General features: G+C 39.2%; 1 long non-coding RNA gene across 1 annotated transcript; it reads right to left on the bottom strand.

The window, feature by feature from the left end:
* Nucleotides 1-5,613: 5,613 nt before the first annotated feature.
* On the bottom strand, nucleotides 5,614-19,762 carry LOC121076697. Its single transcript, XR_005823668.1, has 3 exons — nucleotides 19,663-19,762; nucleotides 15,997-16,136; nucleotides 5,614-6,299 (listed from the first exon to the last, which is right to left on the bottom strand). It is a non-coding gene; the product is annotated as an uncharacterized LOC121076697 (long non-coding RNA).
* Between the last annotated feature and the right edge of the window lie 1,958 nt (nucleotides 19,763-21,720).

The raw sequence follows: 21,720 nt of genomic DNA, 5'->3' as shown, positions 1-21,720 counted from the left end.
ATATTTCAAAAAATGAAAACCTGCTGCTGTGTCTTGCTGTTTAAAGTAACAAGGTACATCCTTCTTTACAGCAAGTAATATGCTAAATCACTTGTACCACATCTCTCTTGGAGTATGCTGAGCCTAAGTTCAGTGAAAGGCTTTGTTTTGGTTTCTAAGTGTTTTCTTGTTTATTTGAAATGGCAGTATTTACATCACATAGCTTATTAACTCTAATCACCCAGTTCAGTAATTAAAAAAAGACAGGGTTGTCTACTGACATTGATCACAATGCAAAAAGCCATAGTGAAAAGAGTCTAATGAAATATTTTTGTAAATTGTAAAAAAAAAAAAAAAAAAAAAAAAAAGGTAGTTAAGCAAAGCTGGGAGATCAGAGACTTTGCTAGAACATTGACAAATGTATTAATGCTTTTGCAGCTTTCATATTATTTCATGTGAGAGTACATGAGATTAAAAAATATATTAAAAAATTTGAGTATAAAAACCACTCACCATTTTATATAAGGAGTTGAAAAAGAAAAGGCAATATGATCCACTTGCTGAAAACTCAGTGAGTGATGGTCTAAAATTTATCTGCAAGAAAAGGTGACTTTCCTTCATTCAAAGGAACTTCTTTTCCTTTTAGTCGTAACCATCTGTTGATCATTTCATTTTATGAGATTATTTTTGAAATAGAAACACTATACATTATGACTTTTTCTCCACATATAGTATTGTTCAAATTTCAAAAGACACTACATTTGATAACTAACACTTAATACTTACTGCTCTTTACAAAATATTCTTGGCAGAAGGTTAGAAACTGACATTTCCAGTTGAAAATAATGCACTGTCAAATAAGAAAACTGCAGGCTGTGATTTTTAACACATGTATCTATTATTTTAAACATGAAACATTGCATCAATTTGACATTAATTTATATAATAGGGACAGAAAAGGATAATGCAATTTTCAGGGGCTATCTACATATAATTAACTAGCAGCAGTCGGCTGTAAAAAAAAGAAAACTGCTACAAAAAATAAAGCCTGTTTGTACACCTTCTATCATGCATTATTGAAACACACAATGTCATTATATGAAATAATAAGTGCTTAAATAGAGGCAGCAACTAATAAATGCAGACACAAAACTTTCATAAAAGTTTGTAAATACAGTATTGTATGGAAATTCTGATGCACATTAGCTCTCATATGCACTGTAAAATGTTTTATTATGAAAAAAGTGGGTAAGATACTTATCTTTTAAATTGGAGTTTAATATTTTATTAGTGCCAGGCACGTAATTCTCATCAAATGGCAGGAAACTCTTTTTTTTTTTTTTTGTATGGATATAAATGTCTAGAGTTTAATATTTCAAAGATAAGTACCTACTACTGCATCTATCACACTTGAACTTAATGGAATTTACTTTTTCTTAAATATTTATACTGTATGTGTGTTTGGTTGTCAAATGATTGTATAGCTACTGAAGCAGAACTGATAAGCTGCGCAACAACCTTGTGAATTATTATTTTGTAAATTTCAAATGTTTTAAATCTTGAACATGATACGTAAATACAAGCTTTAGAGAATTTTCAAACGTGCAATTTTATTGGAAAAACAGTATTCTATAATTGACAAGCAAACTAAAAGTTCTGCTAAGTGAGCCCTAGATTGCAGAAATCATCTGACTTTCCCAAAACAAATTACATTTAAAGAAAAATAGAATGACATTAGTGAGAAATATTTCCTGAGAATCCAAAATACACAGCAGTGAACAAATTAAACTGAGACCAGTCTCTGATATTTCCAGTGTAATGTACGGAGAGCATCATTCAGGCTCTGCAATACTGCAAACTATTTCATCAGTTCTGAGAAATGCTTTCTGATCCATGCTGATACAATTACCTAGCCTTTATTGGCAATTTAGACCTGCTTTTAGGGACATTTTAGAGCAAATGATGTTTTCTTGATATTTTAAAAAAGCAGCACTATTTGCTATACCTTTGGGATAAGGTAGAAATGGAGTTAGAGGCTCATTAAATATCTGATTGGTACAATGTGGTTTTTGTTACTGTGGACTAAACTACCAAAAATGAAGACATGTTCCTGGAGGTTCTGCTCCCCCTTGCAATCAAATGATATTTTTATTTGGAATATTTCTGTAAAATATCAGCTGGCCTTTACTACTACTGTACTACATACGAGAGTCCTAAAATCTGCCTATTAATTGATGGATGTTGAAACTTACCTAGTAAATTTTTAATATGAGCACATGTGAAGGGCATACCACATCTTCCTTTGTTATAAAAATGTGATGTCCAGACTATGACCAAGTGAGCTTGAATTCCTTTTGATGTTTCTGCAAGAAAAAAGTGAAGCAGTTACAGTTTAGCTAGAAAAACTAAAACAAGATGCTTGCTTTTAATTTTTTTTTTATTTTTATTTTTTTTATAGGGATTTAACTGAAGTGACATCTGAAACTAGAGAACAATCTACTGAATGACACAAAGCTCAAAAACTCCTACCAGCTTGTCTTGCAACTGGAATAGCTTTAACCTAGAGACTTAAAGACAGCTATGGTAGACTTAAATTTTAGGATTTCATACAAAACCTGCATTCCTAAGCACTGGCAAAGCACTTAAATTAGGTCCTCTTGTCCTGATTACTTAAAATAGCATATACAGTCAAAAGTAGTCTCAAAATATCAAAAAAAGTCAACCAATCTATATTTTCAACTGGTTTCAATTTTTCCTCTGCTTCTGGAAAATTCACGTGAGTGTTTCTGAGCTCACTATATTACACAGCTATTTTTATGCCATATTGGTCTGAGTAAATAACATACAAGCAAGTGAGATAAGTCAGGAACATACCATTGTGATAAATAAAAGCCAATAATTTAAAATTCTTTTAGATAGAAGTGAGATGCCTTGTGAGAATATTAGTGTGGTAAATAAAATCTGCTAATTTAAATCTTTTAAAATAATGCTTCCTGCTGTTAGCATCCAACACACAATGTAGCATGACAATTATTCAGCAGCCCTATAGAGGGGATGATAACATCACTGTCACTGTTACAGGAGGAAACTTTTGTAGTACAAGTTTCTCAAAGGAGATGGATCAAACCTTGCAAATGCTTACATAGCTGACACGTATAAGCAATTTGGTATAAACAAACATATAAACTTTACTTTTAAAGCACAGACGTTTTAGCTCTTTCAGTCTGAATGGTTAATGGACAGGCACGGATATTATCTGAAATTCATGTATTCTGAAATCAAACACTCGTCAACCAGATGAAGAAAGATTTTGAAGCCCCAGTTTTGGAAAATTGTAGCCATCAGATATTACCCTTCCACTCGGAGTTTCACAGTTAGCAAATTTCTGTTCTCCTTTAAAAGAAAGAAAGAAAGAAAAAAAAAAAAGCAGGAACAACAAGCAAACTCATAGATACAAGTGTATTGTGTATTTCATGTTCCATGTATGTTACCCATACTGCCAGGAATGAAATTAGAGGCACAGTCTTACAAAATAATAGCAGATATCTGGGAAAAATAGCAGCAGCTGAACATACCAATTATGTTGTAGAGCTCAGAACTTGGTAGTAGAGGGTCTGCAGGACACCATTTGGGCAAAGGACAAAAATCTCCACTGTTTTGAGAGGAGGGAGGTGAAGAACAAAGTCCATACCCAGTGCAGCAGGTCCTGGCACTGCCAGAGGGGATGGGAGTGGCTCCCAGTTAGAGAAGTCACAAGTCATACGGAGGAAATTTCACAGAGGCTGCACTGGGAAGGCGAAATGAGCTGCAAAGCGCAGTATGGGATGCACAATGCTCCTATGACCAGACACAAAAGAGATCTATTTGTTTCCCCTTGCATTTAAGTAAAGGACATTCAGAGGAGCAATTCCACAGTGACAAATCACAGGCATTAACAGTGCCTCTGAAAAGCACAGAAATTCTCCTGCACTGGGCTACTGAAGAGGATGGGAGGACCTGTGAGCATTAGATCGCTCCTTCCTTTGAGAGCATACAAATATTGCAGCCATATCTGAGGGCCACACCGTTCCCAGCAGCATCCTGGTAGGTCAGAAACACCAGTGCCATGATCAAGCAGCCAGCTCTGCATAGATATTAGACCACTGCCACAGCAAAGTTTGACACAGTTTGGAGAAAAAAAAAAAAAAAAAAGAAAGAAAAAAAAAGAATAATTGTTGCAATGCCATACGGCATCTGTATTAACACGAGCAAATTATTTTGGTAGGGATTCAATTTCATAAATGTGGCTTCAAAGGCTGTTCCATAAGCACTATAATGTTTTTTTTCCTCCTCACCAAAATGAATAAAAACTTTACGATATGTTCAGCACAGTACTTAAGTATTTGTTTTGTTAATTTCTTAAAACAAATTGGATTCCCAGTAAATACAAAACTTGGACAGCTGCATTAAGCAAGCAGTGGGGAAGCAATCTCATAAAGATTATCATGCAGAAGTGCACTACAGAAGAATTCCCAGAATTTCATCCAAACTGTTATTTGTTCTATTATAAACCTTCTATAAAATCCAATATAAAAATTCCTGAAGGAAGGGAGAGCATTTCTAAATATTTGCAAATACCCTCCAATGATTAAAGAAGTGTGTGAAGGATGAGATGTTACCAAACAGCAGAATTAGGAGATATGGTCTCTCTCCTTATTTTATCACCTTGCAGGGGAATCAGAGCAGTTGTAACCATTTTCCTTCCAGCTGGTAGTCAGGGGTTGGACAGGGCAGCTTGTGACAAACAAACCCAGTACAACAGTCCACTCACTCATCACAGGTTCCTGTGTGAGCTGACTCCATGCATGACACAATCTCTGTGGAGCTTGACTCCATGGTATGCCTTATCTACACAGTGAGGCTCTGGGACTCCAGACAGCAGCATGCACTGGGTGAAAATACCAGAAGTGGTAGTCTGGTGGTTTCAAAGAGTTACACTAAAAAAGTGAAATTCAATACCAGCCCTTTGTGCCTGGGATTTTGCATAAGTTTTTTTGTGAACTTCTTTATCAAAATTTGCTTATCCATGGCCTGAGGGCAGGAGAAGACAGGGGTGGCTAAAGTGTCTGATGTTCTCACCAGACATACAGATACCAACGTACAGCCCCTGTGTTGCCCCAACTGCCATGCATCTGTACAGGGAACTCCTCACCTGTTGTCTCTCATCTTTTGTATGGACTGTGTCTTTCAGAAAGAAAATAGCTTTGCACAGCAATTTTCATAACTCTTCAAGGGGACTCAGCAAGCTTTCTGCAGTGATATATGAATGCACTCCCCTTGGTACTGCCATAAGGGAGGTCAGCAAGGAAATATCCCATACAACTGATTGCGTTAGAACAACCACAACTCTAATTATCATTTATTTAACCTTGAAAAAAAATCCCACTGTAAAGCAGAATAACAAAAAAAAAGCCTTAAAAATAAAATCTGTCATCCCATGGAGCAGCCCTTTGTGGATTTAACAGCTAAGGCAGACTCCCAGAAAGCAGGGGTTTGGGATCCTTCCAAACGAAAAGATTCAGCCAAAAAATTGAAATCTCTCTTCTGTGAGTAACTAATTAGACTTTGACAAGTCTTATAGCCATTAACATCCCTCCACAGGCTTCCTCAGGACATGTTTGTACATGCAATGCTATTTTGGAGAGCTCCGCAGCCCCTGGGAAAGAAGGGCTGTGTCCAGGCAGGGCCTGGCCAGGCCTTGGGCTGCGTGAAGCCAGTGCTCAGGAAGCGGCCTCCCAGCAGAGCTGCTTGGCTTGGGCACAATGCTGTGCTGACACTCCTCCATGGACAGGGATAGCTCAGTGATTTTTGCGCCTTGTTCCTTTAGATTTTTGCTCTCACTGCTCAGCCTTGAACAGTCCTATTCAGCCCAGGTAGGGCTTGATCTGAAGCGGATCCATTTCTCCTTGTTGCTTGTGCTCTCTGCAGTGGTCACTGCCAAATGGACTCCTTAGGAACCAAACAGTGTCCAGTGCTGACAGACCCTTACCTCTTTGCAGGCCGAAAGGGGAGTCCACAATCCACCATCCAACAGCTTCACAAACCTATCAGCCTTTTAGCACCCAGCTGACACAGGAAGATGCAACTGTCAGCCCACTCACCATTTAATGGTATCTCATCTTCTGTGGAGGCTGGTTGTGGACCTCATACTCTTCCCTTGAGGACTGAAGAGCATGAACTACCAGACTGATATGGTATCTGATCACAGTCAGTAGCAGAGGTAACTGTCAGGAGGACATGGTGACATCCTGCAAGCCCCACGTTATGCTCATGAGTAGACCCTATAAAACATAGTCCCATATGTATGTAAAGTTACAGACAGAACAGAAGAAATTCTCATTTCTTGCAGTGTAGTAAAACATGCCCTTTTTTATGCAGCAAAGGCTGCAGAAACTAATGACTTTCCACACTTCTTGGCCTAGGAGAGCAAAGCAGAAATGATGCAACTTTCTTCATTTCAGTAACAACAAAATTTACACTGCAGTAAAATGGAAATACTAGGCAGGTTAATCCAAACCATAACTCAGTACTTTCTCAAAAGTAGTAGAATTTACTTATTCACTGCCTTATTTTTCATTTTTATTTTTTAACTATATAACCACCTTAAAAAAAAAAAAGTGTACTTTTCACTGCTGGATCCCTAAGTACCACCTGTCTTCTGCATATCTATTTTTAAGACAGTAAATGCTGCAGACTGAAACTGTCCATACTGTTTGTAACCCACAGCACTGAGTCAATTGCCAAGACTAACCAAATAAATGAACAAACAATAATGATTTTAGTGATACTAGCTCATATTTACACTGAACTATTATTTCAAATGATGTTTGATGTTTGCTACTATACCACTATGGATTTATACACATTATAACATGCAATAAAAACTAATGTCAAAGAATAAAGGGACACAAAGTAGAGATGATACATTTTTCCACCCGAGTAAAATGTCTCCAGACTTGCTATTGGTAAAGTGAAAACTGTGCAAAGTAATACAATAAATGAAAATGAAATGGGAAAATCTCTTTCATTTGTGCCTTCCCTCTATCAATGAAGTTTTCCTGCTGTTCGGCGATATATTAACCATGAGGGAAAACTGATCTTTTGTTTGAAATAGAAAGGAAGGAAAAATAACCATTAACACAAAATGACAACAGTTTTAATCTCCAAAATATACTGAAAATACAAACAAATATTTTGCATGATTTATAAGAAATACATATCTAATATAAGAAATACATATCTAGCAGAAGAAGGTATAAAATAGATGAATACTCCACAAGGCACTTCTTTTCTGTGGAAGTGCAGTGCCAGATGACTGTTCACGCTTTCTTCATCTAGAATGCTTTCTTTCCATGGAGTCATAGCCACTTAGTATTTTACATTCCTTGCACTGCATCAGGGTTATGGTACTATGTTACAAAGTTATTCAGAAACCTGATTGGCCATGTTCCTGCAATACATTTTCCTAACCCCAAGATAAAGATCCATGCATCTCTTTACCCTTTAAACAAAAAAGCTATTGTAATAGCATGTAGTGTGATGCATGGCATGAATACCAAAACATGTACATGCACTGCTAAACTGTTTAAGTATGGAAGAAGTAGTGTCTAATAGCATCAGGAAATTGAAATTTAAAAATTTTTCTCACTCACTTATTTGATGAGAACTGGGCTGCTGACAGGTGAAGCAGAAAGTCATTTTTCAAGTTAAATGCCAAGTGGTTATATAGCATAATATTCAGTCAAAATTAACCACCTCACTGCTGCATTGACATACAGCATATTTAATGGCAACTGTTTCTGCAGAGAAAACTATAGACCTTGGGGAGTTCTAAGAAAATGGAAAGAAATTCTTGCTAATACTTCAGTTACTTGCTTGAAACAAAGAATGATAGTGTACCCTAACTCATGGCAGATAGAACAAAACATAATTTGTCAAAATTATAAATATAATATTTTAGAATATTTAACACTTTATTATTTAAAGATTTCATTTTTAAGTAATCAAATGTGCCAAACTAGCGTATAAACCAGGTTGGATCCACAGCACAGTTTAGGTAGAGAAGAAAGGCTTTTTGATGCATTTCCAAAAGTTCTTCCTAGCACCTCAAGTGCAATCTCAGGGCCCTGGTCCTGCAAAAACAACATCCATGAGGTTTTTGGACTCATTATCACCTCTGAGGACTTTACAAAGCTCAGCTTCAAGGCTACAGATTGAAAGTGAAAATCTCTCTCTGCAGGGAGCTGTGCTTCGATCTTCTGGATTTAATCTAAACTTAATCTTTAAAGCACAAACCAGTAAGATATATTTTGCTTTCTGAATGCCTTTTGGAGTTATGGCGAGTTTAATGCATAACGTAGCTGGCCCTTAGCCCTGAAGCAGATGCTTCCAGTTTGGGATTGCTTTTTAACTGTTTTGTTCATTTGTTTTCCTTCTTCTTGTTCAAAATATAGTACTAATTTAATGCAAAAACTTCTTACTGGGATAGGCTACAAGGAACTACATTTCTTCTTATTATGCCAAAAAAAAAAAAAAATCCTGACCCATGCAAGGAAAGCTTTATTGCCCAAATAATCAGAATATATAAAAAGTAATTCAGAGATAAAGGGTGCATACTCTTTCAAAGAGAGGACTGTAAATAGAATCTTAAAATGAGAATAAACTCCTAAGTGTAATAGCAAAACAGAGGGAATGCCAGGCAGTAGCACACTAAAAAATGCATTTACTTTTTCTAGCCTTTCCTCATAAAAATTTACACTACATGTGGCAAAATTAGAAAGGAGGAGAGCAAAGAAGAAACCAAGAAAATTAGCTTTGGTGATATTTCTGTCTTTTCAGGAATGTTTAGGCTGAATTTGGAAGGATTTTTATCCCCTGTGTCACGAAGGGGCTGGCAGGGACCCCAGATCACCCTTCTACAACAGCCACTATGAACAGGGACTGGGGCAAGCCCCCAGCAGGGGGGAACTGGTCAGTGGGGGAAGGGGTGGATATAGCACATGGGTTTTGGGTATTGCTTGTCTTTGAACAGGAGGATTGACAGACTCATGGCAGGTAGGCTGCTGGGAGACTGAGGGAGAATTTGAATTTTCTTGAGAATAAGCAGAGCAGAGGAAAAAATCTAAATCAGCAATCTAACCCAAAGGAAGTCCTCTGAAAGAAATGCAGAGAAACTCTTAAGGCCAAAGATCTGCCTGTCCTTTCTCATCAGTAAAGTCAGGCTTCATAAATGAGTATATTGTGAGAGGAGATTATTAACGAGAAAAGCATAGATGGCTTTTTGTATATATCAAAATTCTTTCTTCTGCCTTGATAGGATCAAGCAAATAATTCCTCAGAAAGTCACAAAGCTATTCAACAGGTGAATAGCTGCCAAGATAATTTCAAAACTCTACATTATGGTCCATCATGTAACTCATATTTGCTCAGTAAATATTATTCTCTTGGGACATCTCATGCAGAGAAACAGATGCCAGTTGATGACCCAACCTTTTCCTGGTCTTTCACTCTTGTTTATGTACAAGAAATACAGGTAGATATTTATAAATAGAAATTACTCAAATCTCACCAGTGTGATGTTTCCTTATGTTCTGCTCCTCTTCTGTGCAATATATCTGAGGTTTTACTGGTTGAACTCCAGGGCAGGGGGGGAAGAAAAATTGTAGTTAACGTGTATGAAACTATCTCGAGGATTTATTGGGTATGGGAAGAGTAAAAACCATAGATTTGTATAATTTTTACTAGAAAAAAAAAAAAAAAAAAGATGTATTGAGCTGGCAGCAGCAGTAAGATGAAAGGAAATCATGAAATTCTTCATAGTATTATATGAAAATTGTCAAAGTGTTGGGATGCCCTAATCATCCATGAGCCAGCTGAAAATAAAGTGTATTTATACTGAAATTTTTCAGCATCTTTGGACAGTAGCTTAGCTTTGTTATAAGCTGTAATGTTCCACAAAATACTGTTTATTTTATCTTGTCATAGAATATAGTAATAAAAGAATTGTAAGTGTGTCTTATTTATCAATGTGTCTGCATGTCTGGGTTATCACAGGAGACATGGGTTGTTTTTCCTTGAAGTAACTGAAATGTCTGGTGGTTACTTTAGATGAAGACAGGAGCAGCAAAAAGCACTACAGAGAGATTCCTCCTGGTCGTTGAATGTGAAGCTTCTTACCAATTATATCTTATACAGTTATTAGAATATGGTTTAAGGGGGTTTGTGACAAAACGCGAATACATCTGAAATGCACATCATTAGCAGTACCCAGTAATGCTGTATTACATGCTGGAATTTATGTAATAAAAATGTTAAACAGCCGGTGATTGGATTTGTTTACAGGATCTAAAGATGGGAATTGGGATGAACCCACAAGTAACTTGCCTTGGAGGAGTCTGCTCTAACTGGATATGGATGGATTGGAGGTGGAAGAAGAGACTGATTCAAAGTGACTGTAAAACATTACTCACTTATATTATTACTTGGAGTATATCAACTATCACGAGTAAGTTTCTTCATGGTCAATCAATATCACACTAATATTAAAATATTTTGTAATGTGAATCATGGAACCTGCTCTTGCAGAAAAGGTGGGAGAAAAGGAAAGAAAGCACAGAGGAAAAAAAAAAAAAAAAGGAACACGATAATCTCTTTCTCCACAGAGCAGGAGTGGAGACAGCCAAACCATCAGCCACACTGATCACAGGACCCACCCAAATGGGGCCAGCACCATGCAGAAGTGGTCCCCACACTCTGCCATGTCCCAGAGTTTGCTCCGGTGCACCAAGGGGCAACTTCACGTGTTGGAGGCATCCTCATTGCAAAGAGACGACAGACACCCACAGCTCCGACTCTTAGCCTTGTCGCTGACTGCCTGTTCTTCCTTCATGTCTTACCCACCACAGATGCACAACTGTGGTCCTAACGCTTTAGAACTCCACTCCATTAGTGGCCCTGACTTACACACATTATTTCCACTGCTGTATTTGTAAGCGAGAACTCTCAAGATTTCCATATCATTGGTATTTCAGTTAAGCAGCTCAAAGTTATTTCACAGGAGTTTGTATTAAATTCTGTGGCATGAATGCCTGTGTGTGGATATATGGATGCATGTGCATATGAAGAATTTCTGCAGAACGTTTAGCACTCATTAAAATCAATTATCTCTTAAGATTGAAAAATATAACTCCAGGGATTAAAAACAGGAAAAGACTCTAAAATGACAAAATCTGAAAACTAGAGAGAGAGATGCATAATGGCAACACAGACACATTTTTCCTCCTAGAAAGGAGGGGTCAAACTTTTGGATGCATGGCAGGATTTAGTAGTAAGTTCTGAAAAACATATTCATTCAGCAATAGCTAATGCCTTAATTTACTTTCAATGTACTTTAAGACAGTGAAATCTGTATTTTAAGATTTGATAAAAAGCTAAAATGAGCAGAATTTCTGTTAAAATTGGCAAGATGCATTAGCGTGACCACTAAGTGAATGGCACTTCTCGAAATAAGTTCGCAATTCTATTAATTCAGTATATATATACATATGATTTTTGCTACCTGACTACAGACACAAAGGTTGATGTTAATGCTTGACCTTTTATTTAGTCTTTGAAATGCTCTTGTTGGGTAAGATGGTTATTTCCCCGTGCTAATTATATCATGATCTATAAATAATTTAAATCAATACAAAACTAATAGTACATAAAAAGTTGTACTACTAGGCCTTTAATATCACATTTTTTTCCTGTCATTAAAGTCTATAGATACAGAAGCAGTAAGTTACTCCCAAGAATTTGTAAATGTAAATGCCGAAGTTGAATTTACAACCATAGCTGTGTCCCTCATGCTGTCATATATCACTGATGTACAAGTCTATCAATATATATGATTATTACTTCTATTTCAGTGGGTTGCTTTAAAGATATAGAGGACCTTTACATCAATCACTTCTTCAAAAATGAGACTTTCTGTGCTGTAGGTCTTGTGCTGACCTTTCAAAAGAGTGACTATTACCCATAAAGAGCTTGATCAAGAAAACTCTTACTAATGCTTTTTTTCTTTTTTGTTTTTAAACTATAACTTAAGTAAACCACCAGCAAAAATCTACTGATTAGCTTCTCTCTTCCTCTCTACACCATGAAAATATACTGATTAGCTTCACCACGCATCCTACTCCAAATAACACTGCTGTCAGCTTTGATATAAGACTTCCACATCATTGACATGCAAGGCATGCTCTTGTCTTGGATTTTTTTATTTTTTATTTTTAATTATGATACCTGGGTAGATGCATAGAAATATGAAGCATTCAAAAGAAAAAAAAAAAGAAAAAAAGAAAACCTTACTGCCAAACTGGGCAATAGTAAAAGGTTTTCTTCTCCCTGGAAAATACTTCCATGTTGTTCCTGGCTTATGCTTAAATGAAGGGAATGGGTCAGGGATAACACAAAGTAATTTAAAGGACTTACACTGCAATACATAGGATTGCCCACAGCTACACCTTGCAATCACCCAGTTCATATTTTAGGTCCTGACATAAGAGTTCATAGTATTTTACAATTCTATGTTCCATGTCAGTGGCTGACTGTGGAGTTGAATATCAGTCCTATTTAAATCTGCAAGAAAATAGCTGCAGGTGACATAACCTTTCATGTAGTACCACTGTGTACATATACAAATAATTGAGGCTCTTGACCCTGTCTACGCACATACAACTGTAAGTACAAACTTGACATTTTGATACTGCTTGTAGCCTTTCCCGTTGTTATTTTCCGTTTCAATAATCCATTGCAGGTAGAAAAATGAAAGAAGGAAGCATGAATGATTAATGCTGTCAAGCTAAAATAATGTATTTAGAAAAATCTATAAATCTGTTATTTGTGGCATTTTAAAACTAAACACGACACTTTGGTGCCACTCAGCCTATTTTACAGCAGACAAATGTAAACATTTTGCAGCAACAATGGCAGCATAACCCTTTGAACACTGGGTTTGGCACCAAAAGTTAAGGGGATCGTCTGTAAACTTCAGTGTACAAATGAATATTAAAGATATACGAATATTCATATAATGCTATTAATATTTAATATATATGTATGATGCAAAGAGAATGTGAATAAACCACCCTTCTTATACAGCCTTCCTGCTTTCATTTTCCTGGCTGTGCCCACATGTGCACCATGCGTTCACTTCTGTTATTTTTTCTAGCATGCCTCTGTTAGCAGAGGGATGTCTGGGTCAGGTTATACTCTCTTAAAATATTTAGTGCACCTTCCTGTCAGACAGGGGATGCTGCCACTTCAGACCACTTAGGTTCATCTAGATATATTTCTGTGTATTTAGTGGTTACCATTAAAATATCAGTCATTGATGGCACAGCTAAATGCCTGATGACAGATCCTGGATAACCAGAATTTTTAATTTTCCATAGAGAACTTTAATATTACTGTTAATTGCGATGGAAGGATGGGTGCCACGTTGTGCCCCCTTGCCACACACAGCCTGCTGCCAGAATCTCCAGCCTGGTGCTTGTTCCACCCACCCACCCCGCGGGTCCTCGCTGTGTGCAGTGCTTCTGAGGCTGCTGCTGGCCAGGGGCTGGCAGCACCCCCACAGCGGCTGGGAGCAGGGGTCCCAGGGGTGTCCTGAGCACACCATCAGCTATCGATGTCACATGTGTTGGGGATAAGATCTTTGCAGAACTGTATACATGCTAAAATTGTATCAGCACCCCAATCAGCACTTCTGTTGTTTTCTTTCACCTCCAAAATAACAGTCAGGCAATCAATGCAAATGTTAGTGTATAAACAAGATACTCTCTTTTAAAGTCGTGAGGGGCCGTTTGTGCTAACAAGATGTTTTCTCACTGTGAAGACAAGAGTGTACAACAAAGCTGCAGCTATCTGTTAAAACGTCTTGGAGATTTTGCATTTGTTAGGTGCTCTAGCAAGCCATTTAAAATTAAAGTTAATTAAATTAATGTGATATTAGCCCAATTGTTTCACTTGATAAATCTGTAAAACTCAAACTACACAGCTCAAGTTTCAGGAGATAAGTGAATTAACAACACATGTAAATGATCAGAGCTGTTCACAGATTCAAAAAATAATTAAAGCAGATCTCTAGCTTGCAGCAAGTTTCACCTGAAGTCACAGCAACTGAAGTGCTTTAAGATGCTGCCTATCGCTGGATATCCATGCTGCCCTCAAAGTATAATTTCACAATTTTAAGACAAGAGTTAAGTATTCTCAAATTTGTTTCCTTAATTGCTATATCTCACCTAGGCTGAGACCTCTTACCTACTAGATGCTGCTCTCTGGAATAAGTAGCTTTGCAACTGTTTCTCCAGTCAAATGCCTGAAGAATTGACAATCACTGTCTCACTGAATTCAAAAGTTAGACTCCTACCTAAGTCATGCCACTGAACCACTGACAGGAAAGCAAACGTCTTTGAACATCAAAATAAATAAGTAAATAAAAACAAAAACATTTATATTGCAAAAAAAAAAACTTTAAGAAATGCAAATACATATTGATGATGGAAGAAATCAGTTTCCTATATAAGCAAGCTTATATCATGAACTTTTACATGTCTCCTTCAGAAAAAAAAAAAAAAAAAAAAAAAAAAAAAACCACAATTCCTAGTGAGTCTCACTGTCTTCTGCTGGAAGAGCCACATTGCCCAGGACAGGTTGTTCTCCATACTGCTGTTAGTATGTTCAGCTGCTATTTAACTTCTCAGGCCAGCAAGTGAAGCCCCGAATAACAATTGCCACATATATGGATAAAAGCAACAAATGCAAAGCTATTTGGGTTAAATTTGTAATGGCAGTCAATTGGAATGCATCTGAACTGCAGAAACTTGCTTAAAGATGCTCATGTCACACAGCCAATGGCGTATAATAATTTAAAATTAACTAAACTCTTTTAGTATAAAATGTAATGACTCTGTCAGAACCAAAGTGCAGAATGCTAATTTAGGATTTTAAATAATAATTCTGAATAAATGGAAATGTCATTAAAAGGAAGGTTTTTTATTTTTTTATTTTAAGTGCATAAAGGGACACCTTGAATTAATATAAGCCATTAAAGACACTCCTAGAGCAAGCAAAGACTTACAAATGTCAAAACCCTGAGTGAGCTAGAAAGAATTTAGCTCACAATTGAAATATTCTGGGTCATAAACATGAACATGTTCATATTGAAAATACTGTAAAACTCATATGTATATTTTGCAAATCGTGGAGGTTACAGGGAAGAATCCAGGTTTCTGCAGGTAATATTTTTTGGAAGCTAAGGCCCCTTCTGCACATTACTTGCCATCACCACTGGGCACCCTCCATCTCTTCTCCACACTCATGCTTGTGGATTTTCAACATGAATCTCATAAGCAGCTCACTCCCTTCCTCACCAGCAACAGTGAAAACAGGCATTGGCAGGAATTTTGGTCAAAACATTTTTTTTTTGTCCCATCAATAACAAAGTGCAAATTCTGTGTGCTCTACAGGATGAGGAATCCCCGTGCAGGGCTCGCTGACAGCAGCACATGCTGATCTCTGACTTCTGCCTTTGCATCCAATACACCTGAGAACCACAGTGCTACATCCACTCTGCTCCAGTCCTAACCCTTCCCACAGGTTCTCTCTCAGGTCTTCCTGGTCTGTGTTCCCACAGTGCCAGGATCCAGGAATACTGACGCTACAGTGCCATGCACAAATATTTTTAATAATCTTAGCATATGTCAATGTACACACAGTTGCAGACTACAGATTGCTTTCCCCATAGCAAACTGCTATGGCACCCCTTTATTTCTGGCATCAGCTAATGAGCTTCTTCACATCATGTGGTGACAAGAAATGCAAAGGCATTTGAAGTGAAAACCTGGAGGACATGAAGAGGGCCTCCTTCTGCCATACCAACATTTTCCTGTTAAAACAGAAAGGCATGGCTTCTTTACTAAATGAGAGGTATGAACTCACCTTGTGCCACGTCCAAAGGATTCACTTCTGAATTTCATCCATTCCAAAGAAGGAATAATATTCAGCATTTGTGTACAGCAGTGCATTTTAAGTGCAAGTTCAAGCCCACGGTATGGCACAGCATGCATGGATCTGCTGGACTGAAAGACAGCAGGAAACAAATGCACCCATCTGGCCACATAAATCAATCACTGAAATCTGAAGATACATCCACAGAAGGGAAGAAACGATTAATAGATCTGTGATGTGTAAATTATTTAACTCTAAAATCACACTAAAAATGGCTTTTCTTTTTGGAGAATGCAGCGGCAAGGACATAGAATCACAGAATCATCTAGGTGGGAAGAGACCTCCAAGATCACCAAGTCCAACCTCTGACCTAACACTAACAAGTCCTCCACTAAACCATATCACTAAGCTCTACATCTAAACGTCTTTTAAAGACCTCCAGGGATGGTGACTCAACCACTTCCCTGGGCAGCCCATTCCAATGCCTAACAACCCTTTCAGTAAAGAAGTTCTTCCTAATATCCAACCTAAACCTCCCCTAGCACAACTTTAGCCCATTCCCCCTCGTCCTGTCACCAGGCACGTGGGAGAATAGACCAACCCCCACCTCGCTACAGACTCCTTTAAGGTACCTGTAGAGTGTGATAAGGTCTCCCCTGAGCCTCCTCTTCTCCAGGCTGAACAATCCCAGCTCCCTCAGCTGCTCCTTGTAAGACTTGTTCTCCAGACCCCTCACCTGCTTCGTTGCCCTTCTCTGGACTCTCTCGAGCACCTCCACGTCCTTCTTGTAGCAAGGGGCCCAAAACTGAACACAGTACTCAAGGTGCGGCCTCACCAGAGCTGAGTACAGGGGGACAATCACTTCCTTAGCTCACTGTTTCTTATGCAAGCCAGGATGCTGTTGGCCTTCTTGGCCACCTGAGCACACTGCTGGCTCATATTCAGCCGACTATCAACCAATACTCCCAGGTCCTTCTCTGCCAGGCAGCTTTCTCACCACTCCTCTCCCAGCCTGTAGCGCTGCTTGGGGTTGTTGTGCCCCAGGTGCAGGACCCAGCGCTTGGCCTTGTTGAACCTCATACAGTTGGCCTCAGCCCATCAGTCCAGCCTATCCAGATCCTCCTGCAGAGCCTTCCTACCCTCGAGCAGATCGACACACGCACCTAACTTGGTGTCATCTGCAAACTTACTGAGGGTGCACTCGATCCCGTCATCCAGATCATCGATAAAGATATTAAAGAGGACTGGCCCCAGTACTGAGCCCTGGGGGACTCCACTAGTGACCAGCCTCCAACTGGATTTAACTCCATTCACCACGTCTCTTTGGGCCTGGCTACCCAGCCAGTTTCTAACCCAACGAACTGTACACCAGTCCAAGCCAAGAGCAACCAGTTTCTCGAGGAGAATGTTGTGGGAAACGGTGTCAAAAGCCTTACTGAAGTCAAGGTAGACCACATCCACAGCCTTTCCCTCATCCACCAAGCGTGTCACTTTGTCACAGAAGGAGATCAGGTTCATCAAGCAGGACCTGCCTTTCATAAACCCATGCTGACTAGGCCTCATTGCCTGCTTGCCCTGCAAGTGCCGCATGATGACACTCAAGATAATCTGCTCCATGAGATTCCCTGGCACTGAGGTCAAACTAACAGGCCTATAGTTTCCCGGGTCAACCTTCCAGCCCTTCTTGTAGATGGGCGCCACATTTGCTAGCCGCCAGTCGACTGGGACCTCCCATGATAGCCAGGACTGCTGATAAATGATGGAAAGCGGCTTGGCCAGCTCTTCCGCCAGTTCTCGCAGTACCCTCGGGTGGATCCCATCCAGCCCCATCAACTTGCATACATCTAAGTGTGGTAGCAGGTTGCCAACCATTTCCTCATGGATTGTGAGGGCCACATCCTGCTCCCCATCCCCTTCCACCAGCTCAGGGTACTGGGTATCTAGAGAACAATTGGTCTTGCCGCTAAAGACTGAGGCAAAGAAGGCATTAAGCACCTCAGCTTTTTCCTCATCTCTTGTCACTAAGTTTCCCCCCGCATCCAGTAAAGGATGGAGATTCTCCTTAGTCCTCCTTTTCGTGTTGATGTATTTATTAAAACATTTTCTGTTACCTTTAACAGCAGTACTTTGCAATAGTGAGAGCCTTCTAAATCTGTCAGAAGAGGCAGGTTAGATTAAAAGCGTACAATGAGTGTGAAGGCACCAGCTGGACTGGTGGCAGTTAGCACATTTATGTCACTCCTCCCTGTGGCTTTCAGGTGGCGTGCCACTCAGCTCTGAACACTGAGGCACACAGCCCCCACCTGCAAGCCTCCACCATGTCTTAGTTTAAGTGATTCCCTGCCATTATAAGTGATGTAACTTTTGCTCTTCATCTACTTCTCTCCGTAGGTACACCTACAAGTACACCACTGCCGCTGGGGAGGTGGTGGCCCATACCCACGGTGCAGCAAGTTGGCAAGAAGGTGACAGATTCAGCCTTTCTCACTAGATATTTGGCCTTCGCAATGCTTATGTGGCACAACGCAGCCCCAAGACACCCCAGCCAGATGCGAGGGCAGCACCTGAAGCCCCTGAGGATGCTCAGCTCTCCCTGCCAGCCACAGCGGTGTCCTGCCTCTCTGCTGAGACTGATGGTGTCACTGCAGGGTGAAACGCGGCATCTGCAGGAACCCCAAAGGCTGTGCTGGCACCACAGGATTAAATATACAAGTTACATTTAACATGGGCAGGAAACCTCACAAATATTTGAGTAAGCAGGCAACATACTCTGCATCAGAGTTCAGCATCCTTTGCTACCTGATCCCAAGCTGGTTTTCTGGCACAGGCTCATGTCTGGGGTAAATCCTTCTGAAAGTAGACTGATAAACTGAGGTGATGGAGGAGTCACTCCTGGAGCCGGTCACAATCTCCCTGCTGACTCTGCGTGGCACCTGGGACACTTCTGCACTTTAGGTCTATTGACTCACCTTAGACAAGTGTTATACTCCATCTATTCCCCAGTATATTTTGTCATTAAAAATGCAGTGTATTGGCTGACCACGGCTAGGGATCCAAGCGTCAGCTCCTTGGAAGCTGCCTGCCTAAGAGACAAGCTGGGCTCATTATCTACTTGCTTAAAAGAGATTTGACATTCAGCCCATAGCACTGTGAGACACTGTCTCACAGCTTTTGGGTTGTATTTTGAACACTTTGCATGTTTTTTTCGCTCAGATGCACTTTTTCCTGCCAACAATGTGCTGATGCCTTTACAAGCATCTTTGTGGGTCACTTGGGAAGGAGCACAACCACATACCAGAACATGGATGCAGCTGAATCCTTTGGTACCATTAACAAGTTTTGCCATGCCACAAAAGTAGTAACTGTCTCCACAACATTTCAGGCCCAGAAACAGCCATCTGCATTGAAAAGAGCCCTTCTTACCAAAGGAAAAGCCTTGAAAACCCCGTCTTTTTTAATTGTCTGACATAAAGCTCACCCCTATCTCTACCAGCATTGCAATAAATAAATGATTACAGCCAAAGTACTGCCACTATTGTTATTAGCAGCCTGCAAGCCGAAGTTGAATCAGAGGAATACTGAAGAATGAAAAACTTGCACTGCTCATTGCTATTTCCAGGTATACCGATGCCCCTCAGGAATGTGTTACATACTCACCAGCACAACATCTCCAGCCTAGGGCTCCTATCACTATGGGCATCCGATTTACAATCGCCACAACTTTTTTTTTTTTGTCTTCCTTTATTTGCTGACTTCTGCAAACCTTTGGGAGGAGAAATGAAGACTATTATAGCAGCTTTTAAATTGACTCTTATATTAAGAATGTTATGTTTTTTATATCCTCTCTGAAAGGGTAATATGAAACTTATGAAATATTTACCAAGTGTGATGCATAAACAACAAATCACCTCTTTTCCATTAAATATTTTTGTGAAAGATATTTTTAATAAAATACTGCAGCTTGCAATTTAATTACAATGAGTAATTAAAACTTAGAGGATAATCATTTTTGGCAAAAAGTCAGGTTTTGTTAAAATTTTAAGATAGAAAAAAGATGCATATTACGACCATAATACTGTTAGTAATTAAGATAAATGCATCAATTATTAAAGATGCAAACATGTCAAGCAAGCATAACTAATTATTTGAGCATGTTAACAGTTGTTTAATGTTAACAAGCAGTGAATTATTAAAGACCCCATGTGTCACATTTTGGACTGCATAAAATATAATGTTCTGGAAGGGTTTATGATTTTCAGGTTTTGCTTAGATCTTTCCAGTCAGATAAGCAATAAATTTAAGATAAGTTGCATTTAAACTGTATTTCTAAAATAATTAGCTGTAATTATGTAATGAAATGTTGTATTTCTCACTTTATGAAGACTTCCAAATTCAGTTAAAATGACCAAAATATATCAATAGGTGTTCCTATGCGGTAAATACATGATTTTTGTGAGTGTGCAATTTCTTCATTAAAAAGAGATATGGTATTTGGGAAGTTTAAACTGTCAGAGTAACAACTAAACTGAGATGAAAGAGTATGCTTTATGTGAGCTAAGACTTAGGTTGGTACCCAATTCTGTGTTTCACTGTTCACACCGCGTCCTGCAAAGCAAAGCAGGTTCGTGTGTGCCTGAACCCAACTGTCTGCCTAGGAACTGTTGCTGCTCCTGGGGAGAGGTGTGGCTTGTACTGGCTCTTGCTAGGTCCATGTGGGGTCCCTGACCTGCCACGCACATCAGCAAGCAGTTCGCGGCTGCTGTTTCTTTGAAGTCTTACAAAGGGGCCACAAAGCCTCTGCAACAGTCCCCTAGAAAATCCCAGTATCAGGGAAATCCCCAGCCCTCTCCTTTCTCCAACAAAGTGCATGTAGCAAATTAACATAATTTTTTAAAGAAACCAGAAAGGGAGGAAAAAAAAAAAAAAAAAAACAAAAAAAAACACTGTTTGCAAGTAGAACTAGATGCATATAAAAAAGAAATGAACTTCCAAGACAACATTGTGAAATGTTAAACTAATTTTCCCTACTTGTCTTCACACTATTAGGACCCCCCCTTCAAGCCACCTCCTGGTTACTGTGCTGAGCTGGCTACTCTCCCATCTCGCAATACCTGCTAGTGACCTCACAATGCCTGACGCAAGAATAAAAAACATTAGAATGGTTTAGAGTTACACAAACTTTCACTATAAATTTCACTATAAATCCTGAAACTTTTTTTTTTTTTTTAAGACAAGCATAAAATTAGGTTTATTTCTTGTGAGAAGGCTTTTTTGAGCTGGATGTGTTCTTCTAGCAGACTGAAAAGTAAAATCTTTACATCCAAGCATTAACTGTTAAAACCTGAACGTGGGTGAATCTCTAAAGGACCTAATTCAAACGGGAGAGAAGTTGCAATCATATGACCAGTCATTTGAATTCCTGGACATTTACCGTGATATCTTGCAGCCCTAACTAATGGTGTTTGCAGGCAGACAGACGGCAGCCTGCCCATCCCAAGGGGTCTCAAAGTAGCTATACCCAGAGCCCAGCATCCCCTGAGCCTCAAATGATGCTACCTGGGGGCTCGGCACCTCTCACGCCCTTGGCAGCTGCTGCAGTCCCACAGGCACAATCCCTTCTACCTTTGCACCACCTAAGCAGTCTGGATTGCAACAGCATCTGCTAATCTAGATTATTTTGTCAGGATCAAACCACTCAAGTCTTTACCTCTGCAC

The sequence above is a fragment of the Cygnus olor genome, chromosome 12, assembly GCF_009769625.2.
Source record: "Cygnus olor isolate bCygOlo1 chromosome 12, bCygOlo1.pri.v2, whole genome shotgun sequence".
Lineage (NCBI taxonomy): Eukaryota > Metazoa > Chordata > Aves > Anseriformes > Anatidae > Cygnus > Cygnus olor.
This window is presented reverse-complemented; position numbering and strand designations above follow the sequence as displayed.